The 12,320-nt window shown below is 33.2% G+C and overlaps 1 protein-coding gene across 1 annotated transcript in view; it reads left to right on the forward strand.

Annotated features, from left to right (window-relative positions):
* The window catches only part of CFAP47 (cilia and flagella associated protein 47), a 443,615-nt gene that overhangs the window by 377,817 nt on the left and 53,478 nt on the right, over positions 1–12,320 (forward strand). The window lies entirely within an intron of this gene.

Consider the following 12,320-nt stretch of genomic DNA (forward strand, 5'->3'; position numbering starts at 1 on the left):
CATGGTTGAATAGCTTACCACTTAACACATGGCTATATGAGTCAAGAAATATTTCAGAAAATTATAAATAATGTGTTAAAACTACTGATACTAATGAAAAGTAGTATCAATAGTTTTAATACTAACAAAAAGTAGTATCAGTAGTTTTAACAACTGTTTTACTGCAAATTTATTATAGGGTATGTATCTATTTGTGTTGTTGCTATTTTGTTTTGGTTTGTTTTTTTGAGAAAGAGTCTCACTCTGTCACCCAGGCTGGAGTGCCATGGTGAGATCTCAGCTTGCTGCAACCTCCACCTCCCGGGTTCGAGGAATTCTCTGTCTCAGCCTCCAGAGTAGCTGGGACTACAGGTGCATGCCACCACGCCTGGCTAATTTTTGTATTGTATTTTTAGTGTAGACAGGGTTTCACCATATTGGTCAGGCTGGTCTCAAACTCCTGACCTCAGGTGATCCACCCGCCTCAGCCTCCCAAAGTGCTGGGGTTACAGACGTGAGCCACCGCACCCAGCCTATATCTATTTCTTCTATATATTAACCACCCCACCTGTCCATTAATGAATAGGAAAAATTCTAATAACTAATGAAGTTTCTTAAAAATCTAAAGCTAAAAAATTATGAATTTGATTAACAATAATAATGTTTTAAAATTACAAAACATAATTGTTTTGGTGGTAAATATAAAGTATGAATTATCTTAACATACTTAATACAAAAATACTAACTGAAACCAATAGCCACTACTAACATTTCAAGAAGAATAGGTTAATTAATTTTGCTTACATTTTCTATAGCCATTTATAAAAGCTTCCTAAATGTCATTAATTCAGTTCTTTTGATACAACTCCAAGGGACAGGTGTTATTATTACTCTCATTGAACTATGGAGAGTGCAATTCAGAAAAATTAACTTATACAGAAGCAAAATAATTGCTTAATGGCAGACCTGAACCTTTTTATGTTCCAACTTTGCAATGCATTAAAAGGAGTATGAACAACAGTTCACAAAAGAGAAAGTACAAATGGCCAAAAAATGGTTTAAAATATGTTCAATATCATTAATAATCAGATATTGATTTTTATTTAAATGACCATCTAGATTTTTTCCCTTTTTAAGCTTGCTTTTGTCTTTTAATGAAACTATAACTGCTAATGTTTCTATAGTGAAATTAGAATAATCAAACTGTTTATGGGAATACAAATTACCTACTACATGGCTTTTGGAGAGTACCGTGTATAATGTATAAATAGAAACTTTGCAACCATCATTCTTTTGACCTAGTAATGCCAATTCTGTTGGTTGAAATGTAAGATAGTACAACTACTATGGAGATCAGTTTGGAGGTTCCTCAGGAAACTAAAACTAGAGCTACTATATGATCTAGCAATCCCATTGCTAGGTATATACCCTAAAGAAAGGAAATCAGTATATTGAAGAGATATCTGCACTCCTGTGTTTATTGCAGCACTATTCACAGTAGCTCAGATTCGGAAGTAAACTAAGTGTCCATCAACAGGCAAATGGATAAAGAAAATATGGTGTATGTACACAATGTAGTAATATTCAGCCATAAGAGAGAGAGAGAGAGAGATACTGTCATTTGCAATAACATGGATGGAACTGGAGTTATGTTAAATGAAATACACAGAAAGACAGACTTCTCATGTTCTCACTTATTTGTGGGACCAAACAATAAAAACAGTTGAACTCATGGAGATAGAGAGTAGAAGGATGGTTACCAGAGACTGGGAAGAGTAGTGGGTAGGGGTGGGGCCATGAGGGGAAGAGGGGAGAGTTAATAGGTGCCAAAAAATAGAAAGAATGAATAAGTTCTAGTATTTCATAATACAACAAAGTGACTATAGTAAAAAATAATTTAATTGTACATTTAAAAATAACTAAAAGGGTATGATTGAACTGTTTGTAACAAAAAGCATAAATACTTGAGGTGATGGATATCCTATTTACCCTGATGTGATTGTTATACGTTCTATGCCTGTATCAAAATATCCCATATACCTCATGAATATATATACCTACCAGAATATCCACGAAAGTTAAAAATTAAAACAAAGATATAATCAATGTATGGTTAATGTATGAATAAATATGCTTGATACTGCGTTTTTTATAATAGCAAAAAATTCAAAACTGCCTTCATGTCAAACAATAACTTTGTTATATTTTTGGCAACTATTTATATGTCTGCTTATACTTAATTAACTGATCCATTAAATAGGTGAGCCATTTTCTGTTTCTTAAATTTCTTCCACTGCTTCTACACTTTCAATGTCATTCCATACTGTGAAATACATTGAAAATTCACCTACATTTTCTTTTTCTTCTCCTTTGTTTTTAATGAGAAAATGGATAAGGTAGGTAGGCAAATTTTACTCCAATTCATCTATATAGTGCTTTTTTGCTATGTAATGAAAACCTAATTTGATTGCCCCTCACTTAATTAGCCATTTTTCCATTTTTTTGGTTAAATAATAATAATAATTTTGTTGCTATTTAAGTTTGAAATGTGACTTATCTGATATTCAGATCATATATACACTTTTCCCTGGATCTGTATTTCAGACCTGATGCCAGTGCCATGCAGTTTAAACCCCATGATTTTGTTTTCTTATTTTCTTTCTTTCTAGTGTATTTTAAATGATTTATTTTCTCTTATTTACTTATTATTCTAGTAAAAATTATAAACTTTTATCAAGTCCCCCCAAAATCCCAATAATTATTTAATGGCAATTACATTAACCTATGGACAAATTTGGAGATGACTACATCTTTACAGTATTTAAACTTCTTTTTTCAGGGACATTCATTTTCTCACTGTTTTGAAACACAGTATTTATGACTTTCAATAAAATCTAATTTACAAAACAAAAATATAAATCTTCTACTAACTACTTTTATTTTCAATACCACAATTAGTAGTTCTATAAAATGCAATTTTTATGCAACGTATAGACCAACATTTGTGTTCCAATTTTAAGATTTTTAGTTTAAAAAAAAAGAAATTAAATGTACTTTATAATTTCTGTTTTTCTTATTGTCACAAAATATTTTTTCAATATTTAAACCAGTTTCTTGGTGAATTTCTTATTGTTTTCTCTAGTTTGTGACTTGCTTTCTAAGATAAACCATGCATACCCTGCCTATGTAGTATATTTGACAGTTCATGATGCGCTTCCTGTTGTTCTATGTAATAAGATCTCCAAAGGGGTTTGCTTATTTTATAGGAACTTTTTGTTTGCCCTGATATTTTTACATGTTATAATACTAGTTGTAGGAGTTTTTCTGCTGATTTGAGGAACATAAATCGTAAGAGTACAACAGAAATGGGAGCTTGGCTTCTTATGTCGCTATTGGCATTTTTAGACATTGGGGCACTATTGGTATTATAAAAATCACCTCTAGGGATACCATCATATAACAGAAAAAGCATTTATACCCTTAAAACTAAGTGTTCCTATATTAACATAGAACATTTTCCTGGTGAATATTTGAGGACTAAAAAGATTACCTTAACCTTGACCAGTGTTTACCTAAGTGTGAATGCATCTAGAAACCATCATTCTAAGCAAACTAACACAAGAAGAGAAAACCAAATACTGCATGTTTTCACTCATAGGTGGGCGACAAACAATGAGAACAGTTGGGCACAGGGAAGGGAACAACACTCACTGGGGTAGGTGGTGGGGTGGTGGGGAGGGGTGGGACAGCGGGACAGGGTGGGGCAAGGAGGTTGAGGAGAAATGATTGATGTAGGCACAGAGTGGGGGTGCGGATGGAGACAGCAAACCACCATGGCACATATGTCCCTATACAACAATCCTGCTGGATGCAGGATGTGCACATGTATGCCACAGCCCAAAGTACAATAATAATAATAAAAAAAAAAAACAAGAACACAAAGAAACAGAAACAGCTAAGTTATATTTATATATATCTACTAGTAGCTACAAAAACAGAATTAAAAATAAATAAAAAACCCTACGTTCTATGCTTAAATGAATTTGGGAAATCCTTGGCTAAACAAAGTTTGTTTATGGCAGGGTTTCCTGGGCCTTTTATTTCCTCTCTCTCTAGTGCTATGTATATTTTTAGATAGAGGAAGTGATATGTATTTCAAACATGTATTTGGCCAAGAAATATACTTTTGTAAATGTTATTTTCTCATGAACTGATTCAGCAGGGAAGTTTTAAACTTGCAACCTCTAATTTGCCATATGATGTAACAGTGCATTCTATTCAATTCTATTCAATATTAGGCAGTAAAAGAAACTGAGAGCTGTTATAACTAACATATGTTCCTCAAGTATGAATGCTACTGCTTCATTCCATAGTAGCAGCCACTCTATTCATCATCCCAGTCAAGCTGACTTTACAAAAAATTTAGTCTCTATATTACAAAAGGACATGGATAAAAATAATTTCTATAAATATTTCGCATATTATCTTCTTTCAGAAATTTTACAATTCCTTGGGATTACGAAGTTGTTTAATAAAATTAGATCTAGATGTAGTTAGATGTTGACCTAGATTGGAGCTCTAGCCATTGACACTATATTTTTCCCATTGGAGAAAGGGTTCACAGCCCTTTTCTTCCTTTAAGGAAATATATATTTCTAGAAATTATTTCCTTGGAATGAATTTCATACTATAGATAGCTAAGTACTTCATTTTGTTTTTAGAAAGTTCTCTGTTCCTTTCATTATCATTCAAAACCGGTGACAAGAACTAGACAGGAAGAAGAAAAGGGTCTTCCTGTCAGTGAAGTATCTTAACTTGCCAGGTTTTCACTTTGAAATGTTACCTTGCTTACAGATTTAATTAGGCCAAATAACCAAGAACAGGACAGGAGTGTAGGTGAATTGTGATTTCAAAGGACATCCTTCTACAAAGCTAATAAAGTTCTAGGACTTGCAGTATTCTTTTTTTCTCTTTTTAATAGGAAAGAATCAAATGTTACCGAAACAAAATTAAACTTGTGGAAAAATATTAGCTGTAACATGTTACTGGGTCCTCTAACATTTAAAAAAAGGTGGAAGGTTAGCATTATTATATTTCTAGTGTTACATATTGTAGCAAAAAAAACTTTACAAATCTACACATAGATGTAAAATTAGACCTAGAACCTTAGAAAGGTAGCCAAGGTGTGGGGATTGAGCATTAGGTTTATGGTCAAATAATTTGTGTTCTTCTTTCTACTCTAACATGGATAAGCTGTATTATCTTGGGCTAGTTTCTTTCCTGTATGAACCCAATTTTGGACATTATAAAATATAAATTTTACCTAATAAGACTTTTTGATAAACATACACAATTGTGTATGTGAAGACATTTCTAAATACTAAAACTATGTAAAAATATGTTATTGTGAGTACTTGTATAGATGAAAATAAGTCAACCCCAAAATGGAGTCCTACTTTTCCTCAGTTTTATAAAAAACAAGATCTAGCACCTGCTGTTACATGCCAGGAAATACATTCCTGGAAAAGAAATAGTTATTTTTCTTGTAAAATCTATTTTTTCCTAGATAAACCAATTCCTAAACAAATGGTTTTATTTTTATAAACTAAAATTATTGATTAAATAATTTTGGTATCTTGGTGAATCCCAGTTTTCTAGAAAATAACTTCTTATGGAACAGTTGATATCTATATCCACAGTTACATCTGTATCTAGATTTAAATAGATATAAAAATTATCCAGCCTTATTCCTTTTGACATTCCTAACCCTTCATATACTTTACACTTCTTCAACATTTCTCTTAGAAAATACTCTCCATATTTCAGTTATTCATATATTACCTTCAGAATTTTTGGCATACCTTTATATCACCTATATAATAATTTACTTAGTGGCATTCCAATGGAAAATGATGTCGCTTGCCATGAACAATAGCAATAGACAATGTGCCAGGAGCTATTTTAAGCACTTTACAAATATTAATTAATTTAGTCCTCAGAACGCTGTAAGATAAATTCTATTAGGTTTGAATTTGGGGCGTGAACTCTTACCGTCTACACAGTATTCCTACAAAACACCAATAAGTAACTTAAAAAATGTAAACATATAGATCCAAGTTTCACTAAAAAATATCTTAAACATCACTGTTATAGAATAGCTTTCCTGGGAAGTAGACTCTGAAAAGGAAGGTGGGGGTATTAAGTTTATTAGGAAGTGCTCTGAGGATCAACACCACTGAAGGAAGAGAATGAAGCAAGATTGATTAGGGGGAGAAAGTAGGAACAAAGCTGTCAGTTCAGCCAGTGGCTAGCACTGAAGCTAGGATAGCTCTTCAGAGTTGCCCCAATTTGGGATAAAGAGGACAAGATTTTACACATCTCTCCCTCAACTTCCACATCAATTCATCATTGAATGGAGTCTACCCTCAGGAAAGGAGTTTTACCTTGGACAGGTGACTCTCTTCAGCTGAAATTTAGGTACTATATACTAGCAATAATCTCAGTAATCTGGGGCATAAAGTCATGAAGATATATTTCTCTTTTACCTAGAAGCTTTATTGCTTACATTTCATGATACATACTTGATACTTTCAAATACGGTGAGACATAGGACTCAAAGTTCCATTTAGACACCGTGTATGCCAAATTTTACTGGCAGCATTTATGGATAAAGCCATACTTTTTTCATTGATTTTTTTGTGCTATTTTTCTCCCAAATCAGGTGACAATATATTTGTGAGCCTGTTTCTAGACTTTATTTAGTTCAAATATTCTATTAATCTATCCTTGCACTAATGCCATGCTGTCTACTACTATAGCTATATAGTAAGTTTTGATATTTGGTAACATAAATACTTCAAACTTTTTCTCTTGTTCAAGAGTTTTATAGTTATTCTAGATCCTTTGCACTTACATAAGAATTTTAGACTCAGCTAGCCAATTTCCAAACACATACACACACACACACACACACATGCACATGTGCTAGGATTTTGATTTGAATTGTGCTATAAAAATACCCAAAAATGTGGAAGTGACTTTGAAATTGGGTAACAGGCAGAGGTTTGAACAGTTTGGAGGGCTCAGAAGACAGGAGAATATGGGAAAGTTTGGAACTCCCTAGAAACTTGTTGAAGTTTTGACCGAAATGCTGATGGTGATATGGACAATGCAGTCCAGGCTGAGGTGGTCTCAGATGGAGAAGAGGAGCTTGTTGGGAACTGGAATAAAGGTGATTCTTGCTATGCTTTAGCAAAGAGACTGGTGACATTTTGCCCTGCCCTAGAGATTTGTGGAACTTTGAACTTGAGAGAGATTATTTAGTGTATCTGGCAGAAGAAATTTCTAAGCAGCAAAGTGTTCAAGATATGACCTGGGTGCTCTTAAAAGTGTTCAGTTTTAGGAATTCACAAAGAGATGGTTTGGAATTGGAATTTATATTTAAAAGGGAAGCAGAGCATAAAGTTTTGGAACATTTTAAGCCTGACAATGCCAGTCTTGGGAATTTCTTATAACAGTATGAAAATGGACTAATACAAATTGCATTGAAATTATAGATTGACTTGGGGGCAGTTGTCATCTTAGAAACATTGTATCATTAAGAACAATCCATAAACATGGAATTTTTCTCCCATCTATCCAAATGGTTCTCTGTTTCTTCAGGATTTACTAAGAAGCCTGTCTCATAACTACTGAATTAATATGCCCATATTATCACAGATTACATTGCCATATGGACTTGGGCTCTTTCTGGATTGTCTCTATTATTCCACAGATCTGTTTTTAATAGGCAAAACTACACTGTTGTAATCAGAGAGTTTTTAAAATATTCTTTAATATGTTTTGAGGATTGCTCTTTTATGTTACCTTTCGTTTTCAAGGTTTTGCTGCCTATTCTTTCCTAATTTTTTACCCATATGAATCTTATAATAAACGTGGCTACTTCCACGGAAAACTCAATGAAATATTTATCAGGCTTATTTTAAATTTATAATTTATAACATTATAAATACATGAAGAAATGACATTTCTGTGACATTGAATTTATTTCAGTGTGTCGTATATATTTGTTTATCATGTGTCTTCAGAAATGTTTAGATTTTATGTTTTTATATTTTTTTCATATGTTCTAATGGATGAATCATGCTCAAAACTATTTTAGATCTCTCTTTAAAAAACAGCAATAGTAATGACAATATATCTTATTCTTTTCCATGACACTGGAGCGAAAAAAAAAAAAATAAAGATGGCTTATTGTCACATAATACAAGTTACCTTCATGATTATTTGTAGTTAATATTTTATTACTGATAATAAATGCACTAGCTCACTATTACAGCTTCTCTTATTGATCCCTAGATAACATAAAGGCTTTACTTGAAATAATGACAACAGTTTTCTCTGCTCAAGAATGCAAAACCTTTCATCACTTTCATGAGAAAGATTAATATAAAAGTTTAATTATATAATGACTCATATCACTTCATTCCTTTTCCTGATACTCTGTTATGCAGCACTAAAAGGAATAGCTAACTATTTAAAACATTTTATGCAATGTTAATAATTTCTGTAAATACTCATTAAATTGTATTTTACTCTTAAAGACTTTAGAGTCCCAATTTTAAGTTGTTGTCATTGAATCTAATCATAATATTAGGGAATCCTACTTCGTTTAGATAAAGATTCCTGGCAGAAAAACACCTAGGGAAAATATATTTAACTATGTTGCTGTATTCCACTTACATTTATTAATTTTTTTCTTTAAAATTCCAAGCCTTAGTTTTTCTAAATAAGTTTCTACATGTGATTAAAACGACATAGGTATAATTTTGAATGGTGTATTTTTATATAACTTTAAACATTTTCAATGTTATATTTTAGCTTTATTTAAAGGTAGATAAGTTTACAGATAAATAAAATGTTAGGTAACATCACCTTTCTTTTTTGAGAATGAATTCATCCATTGTCAACATAAAGTGATTAAATTGGCTAATACAGAAAGTCCTTTAGATTTCAGATTTCAGGAAGCAGAACTCACAGTTCTAACATTGCTGTTTGTATTTGGCTTTTGTAGACAGTATTTTCATACTTTTTGCACATTTTAAATAATATTCTATTTCTATATCTGTCATTAATTTGGAAAACTTTTTTATACTACCCATTACAAAACATTTTCAACATCTCCCTGAGAGATAATGGTCCAATAAAAAGATGAAAAAACTAAAAGTTCATGATGAGAAAAAAAAAAAATCTCACAAAGTTGAAATCATAGGGAAATCAGCTTAGCCCAAAATCTAAGTAAAGACTGGCACCTGCAGAGAGATACTAGATGAAAGTTTTTGTCTGTACATAAAACTACAATTACATACTTGTAAGTAGAGCCAGGGATATTGGATAATTGGGTCACTGAATGTACACTGATGAGATTAGAAAGTCCCTGAGGGCTGAAGATATAGAGACTAGCACCCTCTTGGAAACCTTTTTCCCCTAAATCCCACTGGATGTCACAGAAAAGACTGGAGGGGCTTCTGAAAAAGTATATTTTGTGATGCAAACTTGGAAGAGGGGGAAGACAGCTTCTCTGAGAAAGACATGAAAATCTTGCACACTTCTGTTTTATATTCTCTATGAAAAAAAAAAAAAAAAAAGCCTAACCTCTCCTATGGGGAGAGAAGAAAAGCAGCAAAAATGGAAATACTTAGGGCATTGGTAAAAACCCATTTTTGATATAGGAGGGTCAGAGAGAAAAATGCTGTACTCCTGAGGAGAGGCAGGAGTACATGTAAAAACTACCACTAGGGTAAGAACGATAAAACTGAAAAGACCATATCTCTGAGACAAGGTGACATGGTGCCTGCCTAAGAGTGAAACTTAATCAGGACGGCAGAGAACACTGCCCTACCAACTTTACTGCTAGAAAAAGCTTTAAGTCACAAACAACACTAAATATGTTACAAAAGGCAGACCCAATATCAGATACTGTGCAATGGGAAGTCTAAGACTAAGGATGGAGCAGACATTGAGAAAAATTCCCTTTTGCAAACTAGTCCCCACACCACACTAAACCTAATTGTATTACTCTCAACCGAAAAATTGTGAGATATATAAAAGGCAAGAAAAAAGATAACATACACTCAAGAAAAATCACATTTACAGTGGCCACAAAAAATTGAAATACTTAGGAATACAGCCAACCAAAGATGTGAATGATCTCCACAAGAACTGCAAGATACTGCAGAAAGAAATCAGAGATGACACAAATAAAAGGAAAAGCATTCCATGCTCATGCAATGGGGGAGTCAATATCTTTAAAATGGACATACTGTCCAAAGTAATCTAGATATCTGCATTATTTCTATCTAACTATCAACGTCATTGTTTCACAGAATTTTAAAAATCTATTTTTAAATTAATATGGAACCAAAAAAGAGCCCAAATAGCCAAAGCATTCTTAAGCAAAAAGAACAAGGTCAGAGGCATCATGCTACTGGACGTCAGAGGATTTTACAATGCTACAGTAACCAAAACAGCATGGTACTGGTACAAAAGCAGACACATAGACCAGTGGAACAGACTGTAGTACCCAGAAATAAAGCCATACACCTATAACTATCTGATTCAACAAGGCCTACAATAACACACACTGGGGAAATCATACCCTCTTCTATAAATGGTATTAGGATAACTGGCTACCTATATACAAAAGTATGAAACTAGACCCCTCACTTTTACCATATACAAAAATTAACTCAGGTTAGATTAAAGATATAAATATAACACCTCAAACTATAAAAATCCTACTAGGAAATCTAAAGAATGTCTTCTCTATATTGGCGTTGGTAAAGAATTTTCAGCTAAATCACCAAAAGCAATTGCAACAAAACAAAAAATTAACAAGTGGGACCTAATTAAACTAAAGGTTTCTGCACAGAAACAAACAGACAAATGAACATACAAAAACCTATAAACAGAGTAAACACATTCTCCCTCTCTCCTTAAAATCTCTAGTTTTGAATTTTCAGCCATCAAAGAAAATGTCTTTAGCTCCAACACTGTATTTCTTAAAATATTTGTTGACTTCCATATCCACATAGTTGTTTTCTTCTATAACTGTTGTACTTTCCCTCAATTACCTGCTCTTTACCCAACCTAGCCATGCCTAAGTTATCTCATAAAAGAGAAATTACGTTACAATAACTCTGCATAGTTACAATAACTGCATAGTTACATAGTTACAATAGGTCCTTAGTTATAATAACTCTGGCCTATAGTCTCATCTTCCTTGTTTCCTCTGTATCCCTTTCCCCCACCTGCTTTTTTTTTTTCTTGCGCAAGTTCAATCAGGCTATTTCTTGACACTGTATCAAAGAAACACTTATCAAGGTTTAAATGATCTCTGTGTTGCCAAATTTAACTATAAACTCATTCTCCTAATCTTACTTTATCTCAACCTCTCCAGCCTGAAATAGTTTTTCACTTGCCTTCTAGGATGTCACACTGTCCTAGCTGTTTTCCTTCCTGTGCCTGTGTTCATACTCTGTACTGTCATTCCCAATAACTTCAGTCCCTCCATAATCTTCATTTCAAGTGTCTCATTCTCTTACTCCCACCTCCTTTCTTTTCAATTCATTCCCTCTAGTACTGCAATTCTGGAACACGCTCATAACTTGCCCTTTCTTATGCCTTCACTTCACCAAATCAATTTCATGGTCCATAGTTACAATAACCCTCTTGCATATAGTCTCATCTTCTTGCTTCCTCAGTATCCCTTCCCCTCCCTTATCTAATACTTGTAATTATGAATGGCGAGCTCATCTATGCCTGTCTCTGTTTAGATAAATGTAGCTGAAGAAAAATATGCAAATATGCTGAAAGGGATCACATTAAATCCATGACCACTAAATATAAACTGTTTTCTAAGGAATTCTTGCAATCATACTACGTTTCCTGAGCCCTCTCATTCTTGACAATTTCATACACCCAACTCCTTCCTCACACCTCAAAAATCTCCTCGTACATTCTCAATCTTAACTAATGACCTAGAGTACTAATTCATTGAGAGAAATACAGGCTACAAGCAATCAAATGAGAACTTCCAAAAGCTTCCACAATCTCAATGAAACAGATGACTGTACTTGTCACTATATGGTCTGCCTTCCCTCCTGTTACAGTGAATGAACTCCTGTCACCCTTTTCTTTAGGCCCATATTTAACTGTCCACTATATTTCCTCTGTGATGACTCCAGATACCCTTTTTTATCAGGAGCTTTATAAATGTTTTTCTCTTTAAATTATTCTGTTTACATAAAGTTATGCAATTTTACTTGGATTAAAAATTAATG

Source organism: Sapajus apella, unplaced genomic scaffold (genome assembly GCF_009761245.1).
Source record: "Sapajus apella isolate SASKATOON/1434 unplaced genomic scaffold, GSC_monkey_1.0 scaffold17, whole genome shotgun sequence".
NCBI classification, from domain to species: domain Eukaryota; kingdom Metazoa; phylum Chordata; class Mammalia; order Primates; family Cebidae; genus Sapajus; species Sapajus apella.